Source organism: Nomascus leucogenys, chromosome 2, assembly GCF_006542625.1.
Source record: "Nomascus leucogenys isolate Asia chromosome 2, Asia_NLE_v1, whole genome shotgun sequence".
NCBI lineage: Eukaryota > Metazoa > Chordata > Mammalia > Primates > Hylobatidae > Nomascus > Nomascus leucogenys.
The window spans coordinates 91,894,924-91,919,778 of NC_044382.1; the positions used below are offsets into that span (position 1 = coordinate 91,894,924).

At 37.4% G+C, this 24,855-nt stretch overlaps 1 protein-coding gene across 1 annotated transcript in view; it reads left to right on the forward strand.

The window, feature by feature from the left end:
* Window positions 1-4: 4 nt before the first annotated feature.
* The window catches only part of XRCC4 (X-ray repair cross complementing 4), a 281,359-nt gene continuing 256,508 nt past the window's right edge, over window positions 5-24,855 (forward strand). Inside the window, exon 1 of the mRNA XM_012505143.2 lies at window positions 5-93. The gene's annotated coding sequence lies outside the window, so the exon portion shown is untranslated. The remainder of the gene's footprint in view (window positions 94-24,855) is intronic.

A 24,855-nucleotide genomic window follows, 5' to 3' on the forward strand; every position in this document is an offset into this window, starting at 1 on the left:
CCGGCGGAAGTCGCTGATGCTCTCATTGGTTGCAAGACCTTGATCTGTGAAAGCGGGCGTTTTGGAGGATACCGGAAGTAGAGTCACGGAGAGGTAGGATCAGGAAGTGGGGCTGCCTCTTTAAATAACAAAAATCCGAGGTTCTGTTCTTTTTATCTTTTTGCTTTCTTTTTAAAAAAGTTCCCTGCTACTTACCCCTAGAACTCCACAGTGCGAGAATCTCCCTCAATTTGTAGCTCCTGCGCCTTCCTCTTGTGGGCTTTTGGGGATGCTAGGGTTCTCGGCATCATCCTCAGGGTGCGAACCTACCTGTTCACCCCCTTTTCAGTTTCTCCATCTGCATCTGAGGGATTCTTGGGAATGCGAAGCACTTTTGAAATGCATTGTGTTGGTTGTGGGATTGGGAGGACGGTTGAATCGAGAGGGTAGTGTTGAGTAGGCTGTTTGAGCATTTTCCCAGCACTGGCCTGTCCTTTCAATCCCCAGATATTGGTCAGCTGTGGGTTCCATCTAGGCATCGGGGCTGAAACGTACTAGGCAATTTGAGGTCAGGAAAGAACTTTCTGTGGTAACCAATAGAAAGGAACTGCCGTTTACGGACTGCAGCAATTGATTAGGTACTTTAAAGAGATCAACTGGCAAGACAAATGACAAGGCAACTTTTAATAAGTAGTAGTATTTAGCTTTTTCTGATTTTAATTATCCCATTAGGTGAGGTTCTATTACACACACACACAGACACACACATACACACGTTTTTCTTTCTGCATTTTATCGATGGAGAAACAGGCACTTCGACGTGTTTGAATTTGCATAGTTCTTGGAATTCTAATACAGTATTAGAAATGAGAGTTTTTCACTCTTTGCCCCCTTATGGCAACCTTTTGGTTCTAAATGCGTGGTGTATTTTTTCTCAGGCAGGAGAGCGTTCTTTTCAGAATGTTTTCAATTTTTTATTGACTTAGAAGGTGGATAGAGAGAAAGAGAGAAGGTAACTCACGTGAGATGTTGGTTTATGAGCTGTATTCTGCCTATGAGACCCTTTTGTATTTAGGGCAACACAATGATTAGAAGATTTGGGATTCTTCTATTTGTGTTTACATTGTTCACTAGGGCACACAAAGGTTTTGTTTTAAACTATAACCAACTTGATATTTGAGTCTGTTATATTGAATTGTCAAGATTTGGTCAAATACACAAATTAGCAAGTATTTACTGGGTGCCTGCTTTATTCATGGATCTTGAGATTGCAGCATAGGAACAAAGATGGTCTGTTCCTTTAAGGAATTTAATAAGGTTGGGGGAGAGGGGAATAAGAAAGATATAAAAAAAATACAGTACTCTCCACCTAAGGAAAAAAAGTCTTTTAATGTTCTGTCTTGTAATTCCTTTGTATTATACGTTTTAGGTCTTGCCATTCAAATTAAACAAACCTGGTTTAGTTATGGAAATTATGTTGTGCAACTTATCGAGCTTGGCTTTTAGTAAATGTGTGTCTGTAGACATAACTGCCCTTGCTTTCATGTGAAGATTGTCTTGATCTTTGTTACATATAAAGGTAATACTTCTGTATGAAGCTCTGCTTCAGGCTACCTGTGAAGAGCATCAGAAAGCTTAACTTGTTAGAGATCACAATTGATTTGCTAGATCTACATATTTTAATTAATTTTAGGCCATGACTTCTTATGTACCTGAGCTTCAAAATAGTAAAGAAAGGCGTTGCCAGTTAAGTTATCCACAGAGAAACACATATGCCAATAAATGAGGCTGAACAAATATGTATAATGTTTATTGCATTTATGTAAAACATCAAAGTTAATCTGACGTGGTGAGTTTTTTTGGGAGGTGGTAGTTTAGCTCCATTGTCTTACATAAACCCCCTACTTTTTGGTTTTCAGATTATATCACAATTTCTAAAATCTTTCTGGCAGCTTTGCAATGAATCCTCATTTAAAGCCATCTTGGATCCTTTCCTTACTAGAAATAAAATCTGTCTGTGTTATTCCTCTGTTCAAAAATTATTATTTATTTTTATTTTTGGGACAGGATCTTGCTCTGTTGCCCAGGGTGGAGTGCAGTGGCACAATCATGGCTCACTGCAGCCTCAACCTCCTGGGCAGAAGCGATCTATCCTCCTCTCTCAGTATCCCCAGTAGCTGGGACCATGGGTGTGTGCCACCATACTTGGCTAATTTTATTTTATTTTTTGTGGAGACGGGGCTCACTATGTTGCATAGGCTGGTCTCAAACTCCGGGGCTCAAGTGATCCTCCCGCCTTGGCCTCCCAAAATGCTGGGATTACAAGTGTAAGCCACCGCACCACGTCTGGCCTGTTCAAAAAGTATTATCTCTCCTGCATCTGGAAGAATATATCCAACTTTGCTTTCATGGGTATATTAGAATCGTATGTAAAAATAGTGGATATTTATAGTTTTCTCTGGCGCCAGTGCACAGGTGTCCTCAGTGTTACGAGGTTTAAATGAGTTATTACAGGTAAATCATCTAGGCAAGTGTTTGGCATACAGTAAGCACTCAGAAAGTGTTGGCTATTACTGCGCATGGCTTTGTCTTTACTAAATTAAAAGTCCCTGGAGAGGAGGAATTATAATGGAGGAATGGTTGAATTGCATATATTAGGCACTAAATACAGTAGTCCCTCCTTATCTGAGGTTTTGATTTCTGCGGTTTCAGTTACCCATAATCAATCACAGTCTGAAAATATTAAGTAGAAAATTCTAGCCGGGTGTGGTGGCTCATGCCTGTAATTCCAGCACTTTGAGAGACCAAGGCGGGTGGATCACTTGAGGTCAGGAGTTTGAGACCAGCCTGGCCAACATGGTGAAACCCCATCTCTACTAATATACAAAAATTAGCTAGGCATGGTGGCATGCCCCTGTAGTCCCAGCTACTCAGGAGGCTGAGGCAGGAGAATCAATTGAACCCGGGAGGTGGCGGTGAGCCGAGATTGTGCCACTGCACTCTTGTGTGGGCAACAAAGTGAGACTCCATCTCAAAAAAAAAAAAAAAAAATTCTGGAAATAATTCATACATTTTAAATGGCATGCCTTTCTGAGTTGTGATGAAATCTTATTCCATCCCATCCCATTCAGCCTGGGGCCATGAATCATCTCTTTGTTTAGCGTATCCCTGCTGTATAAGCTTCCTGCCTTTTAGTTGCTTGGTTATCAGATTGATGGAGGTGGTATCACAGTGCGTGTGTTCTAGGAATACTTATTTTACTTAATTATTGCCTCAAAGCACAAGAGTAACGACGCTGGCAATTTGGTTATGCCAAAGAGTAGCTGTAAAGTGCCTCTTTTAAGCAAAACAATGAAAGTTCTCCACTTAATAAGGAAGAAAAAAATCCTATGTTGATGTTGCTAAGATCTATGGTAAGAACAAATCTATCTGTAAAATTGTGAATAAGCAAAAAGAAATTTATTGTGAATAAGCAAAAAAATTTATGCTAGTTTTGCTGTCACATCTCAAACTGCCAAACTTATAGCCATAGTGCATGATAAAAGCTTAGTTAAGATAAAAAGGGAATTAAATTTGTGGTTAGAAAATGTGAACAGAAGCATGCTCAGATTGAAGGCAGTTGGGTTCAGCCTCCCCGTGGGTCCTTGGGATGTTCACCCTTGGATAAGGAGAGGACTGCTATAAAAGGTTTTAGTATTAAGTTGGTATTGCATTTATGTCACCAGACCACTTTCTCCCCATTTTCTCTTTTTACTTTGTTGCTAGTGTTAATGATAGGGTTGATTTACATTGCCTTTTACATTACCTACCTTTTTTCATTCACTGTTATTCATATATATGGAAAGACAGTTGTTCTGCTTTTTTCCTCTTATCCTCAGCTAGCCTCCCTAACCTTAGGTAGAGGTTTTTCATGTTCCAGCGTTTGTCCTTTTTTTCTCCCCCCTTGTTTTTATTCTCTGCCCACATGGCTTTTCAATTCAAACTGAAATGTACTTGAGGACCAAAGTTAATACAATTTTATTGTATTAGGGATTTTTGTTAAATAAGTAGATTTTCAGCTGCCCTTGTCACACACAAAAAATAAGGTAGAGATAGGTGTTAATCTCCTTCACTAAAGTAACCATTTTACTATCTGTATGTATCCTATAATGTCAACTTGTAAACCTCAAATATACAAAATAACATTTTTTTTAAAAAAGAAGTTTCACCAAAAAAGACACTTCTATTTAATATATGTCTTATTTCTTTTACCTTAAGAAATGTTTCTCTTAGCCTTTCTCCATTTTCAACCCCATTTGTTTGCTCTTCTCTGCAACGAAAATCCTCTAAAGAGTTTTCTGTGCTCCATGTTCCAATTCCTCTTTTTCTACCTCTGCATCTTCATTGGTATATTTGGAAGATATCTTGAACTCAGATGTCCCAGACCGAACTCCTTTCCTCCCAAGTCTTTCCCATTCTTTCTCATCTGAATTGATGGCAACTTTATACAGCTAGTTGCTCAGTTAAATCTTTGGAGTCATCCTTGACTCCTTACTTTCTCTTGTATTCCAACAAATCCTGTTGGCTTTTTCTATGAAATATATCTAGAATTCAACAGTTTTCTACTATTTCTGCTATTAGTATACTGATCATCTCTTGCTCTGATTTTTGTTATTACCCACTATCATTTCTTGCTTAGATTATAGTAATTGTGTTCTGTTCTCTGCTTTTTTCAGTTCTTGCCTCCCTACAGTCTATTCTCATATATCAGCCAGAGTGATACTTTTAAAATATAAATAAAAAATTGTATATTTACACGTAAGATTCTAAATGCAATATGTTATCCTAGATTGGATCCTGAAACAGAAAGAGGTTATTAGTGGAAAAACTGGTGAAATCCAAATAAAGTCTATGGTTTAGTTGATAGAAATGTATCAGTGTCGGTTTCTTATTTTGATAAATGCACCGTGGTAGTATAAGAACATTAGAAGAAACTGGGTGAGGGGTGTATGAGAACTTTCTATTGTCTTTGCAACTCTTCTGTAAATTCAGAATTATTTCAAAATAATATACAGAAGAATATAACATTACTTTTTTGCTTAAAAACCTTTTGTGAATCATTTGATTCATAGTAGAAGCTAACAGCCTTACGTTGGCCTACAATAGTCTACATCAGTCTTGTTCAACTTACAGCACACAGGCTGCCTGTGGCCTATGACGGCTTTGAATGCAGCCCACCACAAATCTGTAAACTTTCTTAAAACATTATGAGATTTTTTTTTTTTGAGCTCTTTAGGTATCGTTAGTGTTAGTGTATTTTATGTGTGGCCCAAGACAATTCTTCCTCCAGTGTGGCCTAAGGAAGTCAAAAGATCGGACACCTCTGCTCTACATGATCTGGTCTCCCATTACCTCTCTGACTGCATGTGTTTGTATTCTCTCTCCCTTTGTTCCAGCCATACTTACCACCCTGTTTCTTAAGTACACTAGGCCTACTTCTACCATGGGCCTTTGCACTGACTGCTTCTTCTATCTAGAATGCTTTTGGATCCATACAGCTAATTCCTTCACATCTTTTACATGTTCCTCAAATGTCACCTTTGCAGTAAAGCGTATACCAACCTCCCTATTTAAATTGTAGCTTTGCAACTTCCATAGCCCCTACCCCTACACTCTCAGTCTCCTGCACCCTGTTTTATCTTCTTTTTTTACTCCAGTGTTTATTCTTATTCTATATATGTTTTACATATTTGTTACATGTATTTTTAATTGTGTTCCCCTATTAAAATGTAAAAATCCATGAAGGCAGGCATTTTTATCTGTTTTGTTGTCTTATGCCACATTCTAAAGCATTTGTCTGAGGCATAGAAGTACTCAGTAGGTTTTGTTTGAATGAATGACTGACTTGATAGGGTGTTTGAATCTGTAATTTTTTTTTTTTTTTAGATGGAGTCTTGCTCCGTTTCCCAGGCTGGAGTGCAGTGGCGCAATCTCTACTCATTACAACCTCTGCCTCCTGGGTTCCAGCAATTCTCCCATCTCACCTCCTGAGTAGCTGGGATTACAGGTGCATGCCACCATGCCCAGCAAATTTTTCGTATTTTTAGTATAGACGGGGTTTCATCATGTTGGCCAGGCTGGTCTCGAACTCCAGACATCATGATCCACCTGCCTCAGCCTCCCAAAGTGCTGGTATTACAGGTGTGAAAGTGCTGGGATTACAGGCATGAGCCACCGCATTTGACCATGAACCTGTAATTTTTGATTTGCAGTCTGAAACACTGAACTATTTATCACTTCCATATATCATGCTATTTCTTGCCTCCAAGACTTTACTCATGCAGGCTCTTCTACTTGGAATGCCCTTCCTTATCTTTCTTCCTCTACTCCTAAGTTGTTTTCATCTGACCATTTCTCTTTAAAGATTCGTATAATATTAGATGTAACTCAAGGAAGCCTGCCCTAAAATGTCAGGCCAGGGTGAGTGCTGCCTTTCAGAGGAGCTCCCTTCCTACCTCTGCATTTTACAAACTTATAATTCTGTTTGGGTGTCTTTATTTCAGTAGAGAGTTGCGAATGTGTCTTACTGATCTTAGGGATATCAAATCCTGGTACATAGGAAGTAATCAGTGAATGTTTTAATGCATTAATGGCATGATGAAGAACACTCAGCTATGAAGCATAGTTTTGATTCCAACCTGGGTCTCTTGAGTGTAAAATCAATGGCTTATTTGCTATACCTTGTTTCTTAGGAAAAAGATGGCTGTCTTTAAAATAATTGAAAGGTACTGTATCCTTTTGATACAAGTAGGAGGGAGTTAATGCATTGTATAGCCCTGGACAATTTGCTCCTTGTCATTGTTGAAGCTGCCAGCCCTGATGAAAGTGAGTTGTGCTTTTTTCTAAGGCATTGGCTGAAATCATTGATCAGGGTTCAATTGTAGACAGCAAATTTTTAATGTTGATGAAATTAGGCACTTTTGGGGAGGAAAACATTCTTGAGATTTGTGTTGCCAAAAAGAAGAAATACATGCCAAAATTCCAAACTGTTCATGAGGCATTTGTGGTTTTACTAGATGCCATTACTACCAGTAACTTCATGTTACATTGAACTTCTGCTTGTGTACCATTGGGAAATCCCAGAGTGTTTAAAGATGTTGCAAAGATTTTCTTTCAGCGATACAGAAATTTGCTCTTAAGATTGATTTAATTATGATTAGTTTGTTAACAGTATCACTAACACATAGCACAAAATTAGGCAAACTAATTTTACATTTAAAATACTGTTTGTTTAATCCTAGATAATGAGCTAGACTTCCCAACTACTCTTTTTTTTTTTTTTTTTTTTTTTTTTTTTTTTTTTTGAGATGGAGTCTCGCTCTGTCGCCCAGGCTGGAGTGCAGTGGTGCGCTCTCGGCTCACTGCAAGCTCTGCCTCCCGGGTTCACGCCATTCTCCTGCCTCAGCCTCTCCGAGTAGCTGGGACTACAGGCGCCCGCCACCACGCCCGGCTAATTTTTTTGTATTTTTAGTAGAGACCAACTACTCTTTATGATTGGCATCCTGAGTTCAAACTGCCCTCTGAATATTATCATTATTGTTGCAGCCTATAAACTAAACCAGTTTTATCTTCACCTAGCCCTTAAGACTAACAAAAAAGGAAATAGATTAGCTCTATAGATTCTGAAAAGGCTTCCACATTAGTAATGTTGTTGCAAATGATAATTAGGCTTGAGATTAAGTAATCAAAAACAAATATTACCTGGAGGACATTGTATCCTGAATTCGTGTTCGTTTCCATAGCTTTGCCAATCCTACAGAAATGACTAAAATGTTGAAGTAAGCAAAGAGTTCAATCTGGTCTTGTGTGAGAGAATGCTATTAACTTACTTGTAATTTTGCCTGAGCAGTGAATGAGAATTTTATTGGATAAAGAAGGAACTTGCTCATTTGGAACAGAAGCACATGGCTGCTAAGAAACAAGATGCAGCCATTGTTGAAACCTGTCAAAGTCTTGACAGTATAAATATTGACATGCTGAGACATGTCAATATTTACTGTAGAATTTGTAAGTTGCCAAGTTCCTGTTTAAGAAATGTGACCCTAGCGTTGGATACAGTATATCAATAAATACGGAACATGTCCAAATGAACAGCTGCTCAGGGAAAATAAAATTACATCTGTCTAAACTTTGAGGCACTTAAAAAGTTAAATTTTAAAAGTTTATGATTTTTTTGGTAATTTTTGGTAGATGCTTGTATGATATAGTATACTAATAGAGTTCCATGCATGGGTTTAACATAAAAATGACAGTATCGTTGCTATTTATAAATTTGTAAGTTAGCTGTGCTGTGATACTCATCTATAAATTGAATTTAAAAAACTTGCCTAGTGTTGTGTTTAGGAACCAACCCTTCATTTTCAACATTGTTCTTAAGGAGAAATTGGCTCATGATGACTTACATATTAATTTGGGGAGACAAAAGTTTATACTCCGATAACTTCTTAAATGGCAACATAGAAAATAGAAGTTTTTGCACTTTAGATGTGATAAGGGAATGTGACCCTGTTATCATCATCTGACAAACATGTCTCAGTAGAAAATCATATTATAGATCACCACTGTTAATTCCCATCTGAATATCACTATATTTGAACAAAGAGGTTTTTGATGCAAAGTAGACATTTGAGCTTTTGTATCAAGTCATTAGAACCACACAATCTTACACTGTTTTGTGGACTTCTAGAAGTTGTTTAAATTTAGCAATTCTTTGAACGGCAGTCCTAAAACAATCTTAAGTACATAAAACATGGGTATCAGGACTTGTTTTCTCATTGCTTCTCCTTTCTAATGGTAGCGATAGGTGGCTTTTAAATCGTAATCTAATCATTTAACCACTTCATAATATTGTATGAGTTCTTAGAATAAATGAATGATTTATTAAGTCCATATAGTAGCTTACATTGTAATTAGCTATAGAGTTGACCCTTGAACAATATAGGGGTTAGGGACGCCAACCTCTCATGCAGTTGAAAATCCATGTATAACTTTTGGCTCCCTCAAAACTTAACTACTAATAGTTTATTGTTGACCAGAAGCCTCATCAATAACATAAACAGTTGATTAACATATGTTTTATGTGTTATATGCATTATGTACTGTATTCTTACAATAAAGTAAGCTAGAAAAAAGTAAATGTTATTAAGAAAATCATAATGAAGGGAAAATATATTTACTGTTCATTAAGTGGAAGTCAATCATCATAAAGGTCTTCATTCTTGTCTTCTTGTTGAGCTGGCTGGGGAGGAGGAGGAAGAGAAGGATCGATCTTGCTGTCTCTGGGGTGGCAGAGGTGGCAGAGGTAGAGGAGGTAGAAGAGGAGGCAGGAGAGGTAGACACACTTGGTGTAACTTTTATTGAAAAACTTTAGTGTGTAAGTGGACCCACACAGAACAAACCTTCAGTTGTTCAGCGATCAACTGTGTATGTGCCTTAATTTAATTTCTCAGTTTTTATCTAGTTTTTTTTTTTTTTTTTTTTTTTTTCAAAAACAGTTTTCTAAGACATTGGCTGATTCTCTCTCTTTCTCATTTTGTCCTGAGTCAAAGAAATCCTTTAGATATTAAATCAGACTTACCTGAACTGAATGTTCGTACCTAAATGCCTAACCATGATCTTTATGTTCTGGAATGTTCTAACTTGGTTGAATTTTTTTGGCCATCAGCTAAATAGATATCTCTGTTTTATATAACCTCTAAACAAGTTTTAATTAAAAAATCAGGCATTTCTAGGCCAGGCGTGGTGGCTCACACCTGTAATCCCAGCATGTTGGGAGGCCAAAGCAGGTGGATCACCAGAGGTCAGAAGTTCAAGTCCAGCCTGGCCAACCTGGTGAAACCCCATCTCTACCAAAAATACAAAAATTAGCCGGGAGTGGTGGTGCACGCCTGTAATCTCAGCTACTCGGGAGTCTGAGACATGAGAATCGCTTGAACCTGGGAGGCAGAGGTTGCAGTGAGCTGAGATTGAACCACTGAACTCCAGACTGAGTAACAGAGTGAGACCCTGTCTCCAAAAAAAAAAAAAAAAAAAAAAAAAAGGTATTTCTAAATAACAACAGCCCTATAAAATTTGTCCTGGTTGGCCGGGCACAGTGGCTCACACTTGTAATCCCAGCACTTTGGGAGGCTGAGGCAGGTAGATCATTTGAGGTCAGGCGTTTGAGACCAGCCTGGCCAACATGGTGAAACCCCATCTCTACTAAAAATACAACAATCAGCTGGGCTTGGTGGTGCATGCCTGTACTCCCAGCTACTCAGGAGGCTGAGGCAGGGGAATCACTTGAGCCTAAGAGGTAGAGGTTGCAGTGAGCTGAGATAGTGCCACTGTACTCCAGTCTGGGTGACAGAGTGAGACCCTCTGTAAAAAAAAAAATTTTTTTTTTCCTGGTCATAGCGTGTTCATTGTTTCAGCAAGCAAGATGTCATACGAAAATACACAAAAAATTTAATACAATCTTTGCACCCTGCTCATCTGACAAAGGGCTAATATCCAGAATCTACAATAAACTCAAACAAATTTACAAGAAAAAAACAACCCCATCAAAAAGTGGGCGAAGGACATGAACAGACACTTCTCAAAAGAAGACATTTATGCAGCCAAAAAACACATGAAAACTTGCTCATCATCACTGGCCATCAGAGAAATGCAAATCAAAACCATAATGAGATACCATGTCACACCAGTTAGAATGACGATCATTAAAAAGTCAGGAAACAACAGGTGCTGGAGAGGATGTGGAGAAATAGGAACACTTTTACACTGTTGGTGGGACTGTAAACTAGTTCAACCATTGTGGAAGTCAGTGTGGCGATTCCTCAGGGATCTAGAACTAGAAATACCATTTGACCCAGCCATCTCTCTACTGGGTATATACCCAAAGGACTATAAATCATGCTGCTATAAAGACACATGCACACGTATGTTTACTGCGGCACTATTCACAATAGCAAAGACTTGGAATCAACCCAAATGTCCAACAACGATAGACTGGATTAAGAAAATGTGGCACATATACACCATGGAATACTATGCAGCCATAAAAAATGATGAGTTCATGTCCTTTGTAGGGACATGGATGAAACTGGAAATCATCATTCTCAGTAAACTATTGCAAGGTCAAAAAAACCAAACTCCACATGTTCTCACTCACAGGTAGGAATTGAACAATGAGAACACATGGACACAGGAAGGGGAACATCACACTCTGGGGACTGTTGTGGGGTGGGGGGAGGGGGGAGGGATAGCATTAGGAGATACACCTAATGCTAAATGATGAGTTAATGGGTGCAGCACACCAACATGGCACATGGATACATATGTAACAAACCCGCACGTTGTGCACATGTACCCTAAAACTTAAAGTACAATAAAATAATCAAAAAAAAATTTAATACAATCTTATCTTTGAAAATTTTGTAATTTATCCTTTTTTTGGTGTATGTCTCTTCTTTATTTGGTTTGGAGCTACATGCCTTGTTAAAATGAAAAGCATGTACCTCATTTTTCTGGGTATTTTGTATTTCTGATGTTTCATTGGGCATTCTTGTACCTTGGCCAAAGTGGAATATTTATGCAGGCAGAATTGAATTTAATAATATGCATTTCAATTGTTAAGGAAAAATAATTTTCAAGGCATTGGAATTGTATCATCATTGCTACTGGTGTATCTACTAGTTGATTGTTGGTATTTCATTTTCTGAACATTGGATTCCTCAGGCAAACCTTCTCTTATACCTCTTATTTTTGTTTATATTGGTCCTGTTATTTTTTTACCTTAGAAAATGCAGCATCTTTGTATGTCATTTAGCAGGTATTTGACATATCTTGTCATTATTTTATTACTACTTTAACTCTGCTGTAGCAAAATTATATACTACCTTGTATATATTTACTATTTTTTTAAATAACTAACAATTTTAATTATAATTTATTATAGAACTCTGTATTATCATGTTCTCCTAAGTGGATGAAAAGTTTCTGGAGAGAAAGTATCATTACTTTTTTTTTCTGATCTGCTAGAGTTCTTATTGAACACAAAGTGTGTACATACTGCTTCCTTAATGAATGATTGGTAGATGGAGTGGAATTTTTACAACTGACGTTCTGCAGGTTGATTTCAGTTCATTATTTCAACTTAATGGGAAATTTTTAAAACATATTAAGTGACTATGAAAGTAACTTAACTTTGAATAGCTTTTCAGGTCAGCATTTTAAATTTTGCAGTGCAGAATTGCTTCTCTTGTACAAAGTAGTGTGGCTTCATTTGTTAATAAACATTTCATTAATTCTTTTGGGGAAGTGTTTGATTAAAAATAAATTTTTTTCTAAGACATGTAACATTCCCAGCTTCTCCCTAATAAGAAAATTATTCATGATAGTTCTGTAGTTTGAAGATTCTTGTTGCATATAACATTTCCAACTTCTTTCTAATAAGATAATCATTCTTGATTGTTCTGAAGTTTGAAGATTATTGATAATTTGACTTCATTTTCACTTCATTGTACTTTACAGGCAGGAACTTGTTTGATTTAGTACTATATCAGAATCCTTTGAAGAAGTCTGACAATCTTTTTAGGCTTTTGTTTCATAATTGATATTAAGTTGTAGCCATAAAGAGGCCACCAATTGATTAATCTTTCTGATCAATAAGGTAATTTAAAGATACTCTTTTAGCTGTGTGACCTTGCTTCACTGCTGCCTGCTGGAGATGGTTGCCAATTTTGCAGGTAACTAAGTGCTATCAGACACTACCCTTGTAGAAGCACAGCCTCCTAAATTGTGATACCTTGATAACAAATGACTTTTAATCTGGATTAATTTTGTTGCTTGCTTCATTCAAATGTTGGAGAGGCCAGCACATGGGAATCTAACAGAATAGTACTAGAATTTTGAAACTATCAAAGTTCCATTTCTGACAGCCACTAGCTGAGCTTTCTGCTGAGTGATTCAGTGTATGTAATTCAGCTCCAGGCCCTTTCCATCAGGAGAAGAACTGGCAGAGAATCTGCTAAGCATGATTATCCCAATGTCCTTCCTATATTAAACCCTCTTTTTTTTCCCCCTGTGGGGGAATAAGATAACTGACTTGGGATCCTTGGAGGCCAATCATAACCCCAGTTCTCTAACACCAAGTGGGTATTCAACAATTCAGTACAATTCAAACACCATCTATCTAGGGTTAGTGTCAGATCCCACAGGTTCGTGGGCTCAGTCTCACAAAATTGCCCCCACTTCAGATGCCAGTCACAAGTCCTGAATCACCTATACTTTTGACCAGCCAGTTATAAATCAAGGTTTCCTATGATACCATGCCTCAGTTTTGATAATTTGCTATAATGGGCCACAGAAATCAGAAAAATATTTTATTTACCTTTACTGGTTTAGTACAAAAGATAGAACTTAGGAACAGCCAAATGAGAGAGGACACATAGGGAAAGGTATGGGGGCAGGGGAACAGGACTTCAATGCCCTTCTGTGGACATGCCACCTTTTAGCACCATGATGTGTTCACCAAGCAGGAAGCTGTTCACATCTCCTTGTTCAAGAGTTTTGTTTTTTGAGACGGTTTCACTGTCACCCAGGTTGGAGTGCAGGTAGCACAATCATAGCTCACTGTAACGTCAAAGTCCTGGGCTCAAGTGATCCTCCTTCCTAATCCTCCTGATATGGTTTGGCTGTTTCCCCACCTAAATCTGATCTTGAATTCCCACGTGTTGTGGGAGAGACCCAGTGGGAGGTAACTGAATCGTGGGGGCAGTTCTTTTTCTTGCTTTTCTCATGATAGTGGATAAATCTCATGAGATCTGATGGTTTTATAAGGTGGTGGGGTTGGGGGGGGTGGTCCCTGTGCAAGCTCTGTCTCATTGCCTGCTGCCATCCATGTAAGACATGAATTGCTCCTCCATGCCTTCCGCCATGATTATGAGACCTCCTCAGCCATGTGGAACTGTGAGTCCATTAAACTGTTTTTTTCTGTATAAATTACTGAATCTCAGGTATGTCTTTATCAGCAGCGTGAAAATGGACTTATAAACCTCCCAATTCAAATTTTTATAGAGCTCAATCTCCTAGTCTGGGTGCATGGGAGGAATGGAGGGTAGGGAGGAGGGTCTGAAAATCCCAGCCTACTAATCACTTGGTGTTTCTGGTGACCAGCTCCATCCTGAGGCTGTATAGAGGCCCCACTGTAAGTCACATCATTATTATAAACTCAGGTGTAATTGAAAGCTGTTCCTTATGAGTAACAAAAACATTCCTATCACTCAGGAAATTTCAAGGGTTTTGCCAACTCTGTGCGAGGAGCAGGGGACAAAGTTCAAACATATTTCTTATAATATCACACACACTCATCTTTGGTTGTTAAATTTTATTTATTTATATTATATATTATGTTATGGTTGTTTATATTTATGGGGTACAAAGTGATATTATAATTTTGAATGCAATGCAGAATGGTTAAATTATGCTAATTAACATATCTATCCCCTCAAGTATTTAACATTGTTTATTTGTGGCAATATTGAAATGTACAGTACTCAATTGTTAGCTATGTTCAGCATGCTGTACAATTGATCTAAAATAAAAAAGTCAGACATAGTTCTCATATGTAACTGAGGCTTTATACTCTTTTGACTGTTGTATTAGCCTGTTTTCACACTGCTATGAGGAACTGCCTAAGACTAGGTAAATTATAAGGAAAAGAGGTTTAATTGACCCACAGTTCTGCATGGCTGTGGAGGCCTCAAGAAACTTACAATCATGGCAGAAGGAAAAGCAGGCAGGCACATCTTACATGGTGGCAGGTGAGAGAGAAGAGTGAAATGGGAACTGTCAAACTATTAAAACCATCAGCTCTTGTGATAACTCACTCCATTATTATGAGAACAGCATGGGGGAAGTCGTCCCTGTGATCCAATCACCTCCCACCAGGTCCCAGGTCAACATCTGGGGATTACAATTCGAGATGAGATTTGGGTGGGGACACAGCAAACCATATCAACTGCCCATCCTCCCTACCACCCAGCCTCTGGTAACCACCATTCTACTCTCTGCTTCTGTGAGTTCAATTAATTTAGATTTTACATATAAGTGAGAACTGTGGCATTTGTCTTTTTGTGCGTTGCTTATTTCACTTAGGGTAATGTCCAATTCCGTCTGTGATGTCACAAATTACAAAGTTATTTTTATTTTTTAAAGTCTGAATAGTGTTCCATTGTGTGTAGATGAATTTTTTGGTATTCATTTATCCTCTGATAGACATTTAGGTTTATTCCATAACTTGACTATTGTCTAGTGCTGCAGTGAATATGAGACTACAGATGTCTCTTCCACATTCTGATTTTAAAACTTTCAGGTAAATACTCAGAAGTGGGATTGCTGGATCATATGGTAATTCTACTTTTAGTTTTTTGAGGATCCTCCATACTGTTTCCCATAATGGTTATGCTAATTTATATTCCTACCAACAGGGTACAAAGGTTCCTTTTTCTCCACCTTCTTGCAAATGTTTGTTGTTTTCGTTGATAGTGGCCATTCTCACAGATAGGAGGTGATATCTAATTGTGATTTTAATTTCTATCTCCCTAATGATTAGTGATGGTGAGCATTTTTTCAAGTATCTATCGGTTATTCAAATGTATTCTTTTGACAAATACCTATTCAGGTCAATAGCTCACGTTTTTATTGGATTTTCTGTTTTGTTTCTATAGAGCTGTTTGATTTCCTCTTATACTTTGGATATTAGCCCTTTATCAGATATATGGACTGCAGATATTTTCTTCATTCTGTAGGTTGTCCTTTTACTCTGCTAATTGTTTCCTTTGATGTGCAGAAGCTTTCTAGTTTGATATAATCTCATTTGTCTATATTTGCTTTTGTTTCCTATGCTTTTAATGTCAAATCCATTTTAAGGTCAAATAACAAAAAAGTTATGAAAGCACAGAACCTAATGGTATAAGTAATACTGATCAATATTCAGAATAGTTTAGGATGGTAATGGTGGTGTGTAGAGTAATTTTATTCTTAGTACAAGGGTTAAAGGACAAAATTATTAATTGCAACCACAGCTACAATAAACTTTCAAAGGATATATATATTATAATATGATGTAATTTAGACATTAGAAACACAAGATGGCTGGGTAAAAGTGTTGAGTTGTATTTAATCAATGTTAAGCTGCTATCAGGTTAAAATAGACAGAAGTGTAAGATATTCTTTGTAAGCCTCATGGTAGCCAAAAAGCAAAAATCTATAGGAGATTCACAAAAAATAAAATTAAATTCAAAAGATTCAAGACATACCACTACAGGAAACTATCAAACCACAAAGGAAAATTGCAAGAGATGAAGAAGGAAACAAAATATCTTCAAGAAAAAAAGACCCAACAATAGAAAATAATTAACAAAATGGCGAGAAAGTTAGTCCTTTCCTTACTTATCAATAATTATATTGAGTGTAAATGGATTATATTCTCCTATAAAAGACAAGGAGTAAATGAATGGACACAGACACACACACAAGACCTAACTACATGCTACCTACAAGGAACTCAAACTTCACTTTTGAGGACACACAGACTGAAAGTGAAGAAATGGAAAAAGATATTCTACACAAATGGAAACCAAAAATCAGCAGGAGTAGCAATACTTACAGCAGAAAATACTTTAAGTCAAAAGCTGTAAAAACAAGAAAATGAAGGCATTATATAATGATAAAGTAGTCAGTTTGCCAAGAGGCTGTAACAATTATAAATACACATGTACCCAACAATGGAGCACCTAAATATATAAAGCAAACATTAAAGGGTGTACAGAGATAGACTGTAATACAATAACAGTAGAGAACTTCAATGCACCACTTTCAATAATGGACAGATAATGTAGTCAGAAAATTAATAAGGCAATGTTAGACTTAAGCAACACTTTAAATGAAATGAACCATAACAGACATATACAGAGTATTCCATCTTAACACCAACAGGATACACAATCTTCTCAAATGTACACAGATCATTTCTGGGATAGATTGTATGTTAGTTAACAAAGCACATCTTAGGAAGTTGAAGAAGACTGAAATCATGTCACATATCTTTTCTGACCACAATTGTATGAAACTAGAAATCAATTATGGGAAGAATTTCAGAAAATTCAGAAGTATACTGAAATTAATAACATGCTCCTGAATAACCAATAGGTCAATTGAGAAATTAAAAGGGAAATTAAAAAATATCTCTAGACAAACAGAAATGAAAACACAGTATGCCAAAATTTATGGGATGTTGTAAAAGTTTTGCTTGTCTGGGAAAGTTTTTCGTTCTTATTTTTGAAAGACATCTTTGCTGGGTAAAGTATTCTTGGTTGGCAGCATTTTTTTACGCCCCATCTCTTGAGCAGTTTGAATATATCAGCCCACTCTCTCCTGGTCTGGGGTTTCTGCTAAGAAGTTTACTGTTAGTTTTATTGGGACCCTTTTGTGTGTGATTTCTTTATTATCTTTTGTTGTTTTCAGAATTTTTTCTTTCTCTTTAATTTTTGATAGTTTGATAATTACATGTTATCATCAACTCCTCTTTGGTTTGAATTTGGTTGGAGATCTCCTTTCTTCATGTACCTGGATGTTGGCTTCCTTCTGATTAGGGAACTTTTCATTTGTTGTTTCTTTAAATATGCATCTGCCTACTTTGTTTTTCTTCTACTTAATTCCTGTTATGTATAGGTTAGGTCTCTTGATGGTGCTCCATAATCCCCATAGGCTCCCCACCCCTCCCCTTCCCTCCTCTCCTGTTCCCTCCCCTTCCCTCCCCTCCCCTCCCCTCTCCTCCCCTTCCCTCCACTCCCCTCCCTCTCCTCCCCTTCCCTCCACTCCCCTCTCCTCCACTTCCCTCCACTCCCCTCTCCTCCCCTCTCTTCCCCCCTCCACTCCTCTCCCCTCTCCTCCCCTCCCCTCTCCTCCCCTCCCCTCTCCTCCCCTCTTCTTTCCTTTCCTCTTCTTCTTTTCTTTTTTTCTTTGCTCCTCTGACTAATTTCAAATGTCCATCTAGAAGCTCACTGATTCTTTCTTCAGCTTCCTCAAGGCAGCTTTTCAAGCTTTCTATTTCATTTTCAGTTTAGTTGTTGTATACTTCATCTCCTGGATATCAATTTTTTAATTGTTTCTATTTCTTTGTCAAACTTTTCATTTTGTTCATGTATTGTTTTCAAAATTTAATTTTCTATTTATATATTCTTGCAGTTAACTTTTTTTTTTCGAAAAGAGTCGAGATTTCACTCTATCTCCCCGGCTGTAGACTGGAGTGCAGTGACAAAATCATAGTTCACCATAGCTTTGAATTCCTGGGCACAAGGGATCCTCCTGCTTCAGCCTCCTGAGTTGCTGGAACTACAGTTGTGAGCCACCATGCGCTGCCCATTTAACTTTTTAATAAGGATTATTCTGAAATCTTTTTTTTTTTTTTTACCGTTTTATGGATTACATTTTCTTTGGGATTCATTGTTGGAGCTTTGTTTCTTTTGGAGGTGTCGTGATTTCCTGAGTCTTTGTAATCCTGTGTCCTTGTGTTGGTGTTTGCACATTTGTGGAGACAACCACTTTTTCCAGCTTTTACAGGTGTTCGTTGGCAGGGATAGAACTTAACTATTTATTCTAGCCTATACTTCTGGAGGGGCCAGCTAGTAATAACCCTTAGCAGACACAACTTGCTTTTAGGTTCTGTAGAAAGCTGGCCTGCTGCCTTTGCTCTGAATTTTTTTTGGGTAGCTACATAGGTTCTTTTATCTGACAGGACCACTGTCTGAGCTCTGCAATTAGGCTGAGCTGCTGAATAGACACAGAAATTTCCTCTAATCAGCCACAGGGTGTATTCCTTTATTTGAGTTCAGCAGTTGGACAGGGTTGCAGGAGGGTCCTTGAGATTAAGTGGATTGGGATGGAAGGACCAATTTTTATGCTCAGTAGAAATGCTTATTAGAAATGCTCAGTGGGGTAGGAAAGTAGGCTTTGAGGCTAGGGACCACTCTGGTTAAACTCCCTCCTATGTCAGAACAAGTGCCTGCTTGTTGTCAAAATCTGCTGAGGATCTGTTGTGGGGTGGAGTCTGGCAAGCCTGTCCCAGTTGCTCAGACTGGCTAGTCTTCTAGTAGTTCTCTATGTAGACAGGATTACTCCTGGACTGCAGCAGAGAGAGGCTGTAGCTAAGCAGAGGCCCTTCAGGATCTGCTGTGGATTGGAGGCTAACAAGTCTGTCCCAGTGCACAGATCATGAATCTCCTAGCAGATCTTTGTACTTGCAGGATAGTTCTCAAATTGCAATGAGAGGGGCTAGAGCAGAGACTGGGCCCCTTCACAATCTGCTGTGGGACAGGAGCTGGCAAGTCTATTCCGGTATTACTAAGTTGGATGCTTCTTTCCGCAGTTCCCTGTCCAGGCAAGATAGTTCCCAGCAAGAGGATTGGAGCTGAGACTGAGCCCTTCCAGGATCTGCTGTGGGATGGAGGCAGACACACCTGTCGCAGTGGTTCAGACTTACACTAATCCCCGAAGTTCTTTGCATAGGTGGGATAGTTCCCTTACTGTGGCAGAGAGGGGTTGGAGCTGAGACTGAGCCCTGTCAGGATCTATTGTGGGATGGAGGCTGGTAAGCCTGCCTTGGTGACTCAGATATGTGAGTCTCCCAGCAGTTTTCTACATGGGCAGGATATTTCCAGGGCTGCAGGACAGAAGTGCTGTAGCCAAGAAAGGTCCCCCTTGGGATCTGCTGTGGGATAGAGGGTGGCAATCCTGTCCCAGTGGCTCAGATGGGTAAGTGTTTCTCTGGGTTTTTGTGTGAGCAGTAATAAGCGGGGACCACAGATGAGGGGGGCTGGAGCTGAATTATAGGGTAACTTTTGGGTCCACTGCCAAGACTGATGTTGGTGGGCTGACCGGCCTTTGTGGTGCACTTGGGTGTGTAATTCCTCCAGGACCCCTTGGCAGATGGTTTTGGTTGCAAAAGCCAAAGGGGGCTGAAGCCAAGCCGTTTGGGGAACAGGATTATTTCTGTGTTTGAACCCAGGAGCCCAATCTGTGTATCTAGGTGCAAGTTTGTACCCTCAAAATGACCTTCCTAAATCTTGGGCTCCACTGGGGTTTTACAGCCTCCTACCTGAATCCCAAGACTCCTACAGCAAGATTTTTGTTTGTGGATGGGTGCAGAATTCTTATTGTAGGTGTACACATATAATTTTGGAAACTTTATACTCAGTGTTTTGAAAAAAAATATGAGCCAACTTTTCAAAGCCAGTTGACTTCTGTATAAAAATTGGGATTTGTCAGTTTCTTGAATAATGCGAATGACAGAACACTAAGGACTAATACTTACCCATGATAACAATCTGCTTTGCAGTGAGTAATGGCTACCACCTTTATATGGTTCTTGTAGTTTCTAGTTTCCCACAGTCCCATTCGTCATACAATGGATGCATATGGCCTCACTCCTGATCTGCATGGCCCCTGGAAGTATTAGAACTTGTATCCTTACGAGAGAGAATAGAGCTTGACTTAAATTTTAGGTATAAATTTTAGTCCACTTTGAGAATGTATAACCCCAGGGTTATACTCAGAACAGAGTCTTGCTTATACTTTGGAACTTCCTCCTGCTGCTATTGTCCAAAATGTATTCAGAGATGTGGTCAGAAATGACTTAGACTGAGAAATTGAAGCATGGGAAATAAATATGTAATTACTCATCCAATTAGGAATGAAAGTCCTTATGTGCTATTTATAACTGTTACTATTATATGAACTGTATGAAATTGTCATTTTTATAGGTTAAAAATTGTGAAATGTTGGTAATTTTATATAGTTCCTAATTAGTTTTGTATTGCTGAATTTGAGGATATGTTAGAGGTTTTCTTTTTGTTTTTCCTCAGACTAAGTTGCTCAGTCCTATCACTTGTTGTCTTGTTTGCCATTAAGAAATAGGCAGATAAATGGGTGCGGTTTTAAGAAAATGATGGGTTTGTGAGTGGGGGGAAAAAGTACATTGTTTATAAGTCTTATTCCTTTTTCATACAAGTGCTTTTAGTTACATTTCAGTTCTGAAAAACACTTTTTTTTTTTCAAGTAGAAAAGACTGTATATAAGCTTAATTGGTGATGTTTCATAGGAACACCCTCACTCTTTTGGAATTGAAATATGAGAGGTGTCAAAAATTTTGAGGCTTAAGAAATCATAATTACTAAGTTCTTGTTGAAAAAGGCTGCTGCTTAGTTAATGCTGTTTCAGGTACTATCTTATCTCTTCTCTTCAGTTCTGTTAAGTGTCATTCTCACATGAAACTGCAATTAGAACTAAAGTGTTCTTGTGACAGTCTAGAAAGTTTCCAAAATGATAAGTGTACTCTCGTCCTTTCTGCCAAGTTTATTTGTAATCAAGAGTGGCCGTTTGATGAATATGAAGGAAGTTATAGTCTCGGAACTTAGGGTCCAATTTTAAGAGCACTTTGGAGCTAGGTATTAAATACTATGTGGGAAATTTGTTCATGCATTAGGTCATTTTATTGCTTTTTAATACCCACTTTATAGGGTTAGAGTAGGAAAGGAGAGGAAGTGAAATTTACGTTTATCACTGAAACTAATGATTATTAATGGTGTTTGTAAAAGATAAGCAGAGGAAATGAGAAGTAATATGATATTTGGAATGGCAGCAACTGGCATTCCACAGTCATGAGAGGTAATTAAGAATGGACTGTGACCTCAACCAAGAGGCCTTATTTTTTAGACTTATTTTATAGTACTAATGCTCTATTCCTAAAGCATCAGATTAATTTAATGTCCCCCTTATACATCAGCTCTATATTACAAGTTTTTGAATAAGATTATGTTAGCAGTTATAACTGTATTTTACTACCTTTTGGTGACTAAACATCATGGTTTGCCTGGAATTGAGAGATTTTCTAGGTCTTGGGACTTTGTTTGAAAATTAGGAAAATTCCAGGAATACTTGGACAGGTGGTTACCTTACTTTCAAAATTATTAAAATGGAGTTAATTCCCACATTATTAGAAGGGTATTTAGTAATCCTGTGAATTCTTTACACTTAATGTTTAGAAAAAATCTAACTTGAAAATATTATTTTAGGAAAGCACTTTTTATGTAGAAGTGTTGCTGGGTATTTTTGTTTTAATTGCTTTGGAAATTTAAAGGCAAATTGACTTTGTGGTAATTTTTTCAAAAAAAAATCTTAATTTACCCTTTGGTAACACTAACCAGCAAGTTGGCAGGCTATTAATAATGAAAATGCTAGCAATAAATTATTCAGTAAAAAATATCTTTAATGTGGGGAGTGGGTATTCTGATAAAAAAGGAAAATGCAAATAGTCAGTGCTTTTAAAAAATACTAAACAAGAAATAATCCTTTTGTTTGCACTTAGTTTTCCTAAATTGTTGTGTGATTGTCTGAGAAGTGAATAGCCTAGTGGTAGTTTCATAAACCTTTCTTTCCTTTTTTCTAGTAATTATATATGTTCCCGCCTTTGAATTTTTATAATGTGATAAGACTTTAAAACAATCTGTGGCCACACTTTTGGTTTGCAATTTAAATTTTCTCTTTTAAGAATAAAAATAATAAAGTCAAACAAAATAATGTAACCAGGAAACTAATTACAGACTATTAACAGCATATGCTGTGTGCTAATCTTTATTCTGAACTCACTTTAGGTATCAGCCTACTTTTCTCAACAAGGGGGCACTTAAGTTAATTGCTTCATTAGAAACATGCATTTAGCACTTTCTGATCTGTAAGTACAACTCTTTGGCAGAGCTGCAGAAGTTTGAACACCTGCAGCCCAAGCAGCTTAAAAAGAAGTCATAATTTACTATAAAGGAAAATAAAAAAAGCTCAAGTTCAAAATGGTGTTATCAATGATATAGTGTTGTAACTAACTTGAGCTGACCTAAGAGAGAGAGTTGGCTTCTGCACTGCTCCTTATCAGCATCCAAAAGGGCATACAAAATTCTTTGTAAACTAATTTAAAAAGTGTCTTGTTTATTCAGAAGCAACTGTGAATGGTATTTGTTCAGACCTTAGATCACATCAATTGCATACCAGCCAACAACTTATTTCTCTTCTAAGAGAGAGGCCAAGTATCAAAGACACAAAGTACTAAAGATAAGCTTCTCAATTCTCAACTGTTCTGAACTCTCAATAAAGCTACTGATGTACAAATTGGGGTGGGACCCAACTGTTTCCACCTGCAGGCTTGTCTTAGATCCTTGGCTCTGGCTGGGAGAGGTGCTGATACTAATGTGACCTTTAGTGCCCTTAGAAAACAAAACACAGGCTTTCTTATAGCCCTAATCAATCAGTCCCTCTGAAGAGGATTCCACCCCCTTTCTTCAAGTAGTCTTGGGGCAAAAAACTATGGCTGACTATTGCCATTTACAGGGCTGGTGAAAGCAAAGAGATTGTTCATTTGCTCTTACTGAATCTTAAAAGACATTCCAAGTCATCTTTCTTTCTGTTTCCATGGGTGATTCTTATTAGATGTTTTGTATTTGATATTTTATAAGAGGGTGATCTCAGTAAGTAAAAGGATGAAGTGCTTTCAAACCTCATTCAAATAGTATGGTATTAGGAAATTAAGACTTATTTGACATAAAGAACATTTCTGAGACTGCTGAGGCACAAACAAGATACTTATAGGATACTGCGTTGTCACTTATGGGCTATTAATGTTAATTGCTTAAATGTGGTTCACAGGTATTCTCCAAACGTTCAAATGTGAGTTTACTAAATAATAGAATCTTTAAAATAAAATCATATAATTTTTGTCATGAATACTTAGAATTAGAAAATTGGAAAATATTTGAAACATGAATAATTCAAAGATGTTCTTAAAACTGATCCCCAGATGTCTTTTTAACATCATTGAGATTAAAGCCCTTTATATTATTGTGAAAGTAGAAGGGGTCACTGACAGGCATCTGGAATATTGAATTTTAAACAAAATTTTCTCTGTAATTAGAAATTTGTCACTTGGTTCAAATATGGCTTTAAAAAAAAGCAATGAAACCAATTGCTGTTTCACAGTAATTATAAGTGCTGTATTTTCCTTTCACAAAATTATATTAATGGTAACAATAGCCATGGTTCTTAAGGTAAGTTTAAGAAAAAAATAATCTGCAGAAGTATGTGTGCATCTGTGTATGCTTGTATGGAAATACTATAGAGGCAAAAAATGCTATGCCACAAGTAGTTCCTACACCCTCCCATGCACCCCACCCCCAAAATTGTGGGTTTTGAGCCAATTAGAATTATGTAAGCCTTGAACTATATGTCTTTTTCAATGATTGGCACAGAAAAACAGTAACAGATTTTCCAGTAATTTTCAAATTTAAGGATTACAGAGCATGTGAGTAATTTACTGCACATTAAGTGTATTGACTAATTGATCTAAAAGAAAATATTCACAAATGGATAAAGCATTTCAGAATTAAGCACATCTAGGCAAAGGACCTTATTGTAGGAAAAAATTTTGACTAAATAGAATATTTAAAAATTATTTTTTCAGTGATTATGATATCAAACCTACAAACTTAAATATATCTAAAATTTTTACATGCTTAATTGATGGGGCTATGAGGATTACTTTATAATGCTTTTTTAAAGGATCATCTAGTAAGAGATTCATGCTATGTGATTAAGTAATAGTTGTAATGTTTTCATGTTGGAAGTTTGTGCTTTGTTCCTGATTCTGACTTTTTGTAATGTTTTCTCTTTGCATATTTGTAATTTTTATGTTATTTCTCTAGTTTTGTTTATTAGCTTCTATGGTATAAACATCTTTTAATGAAGCTCACA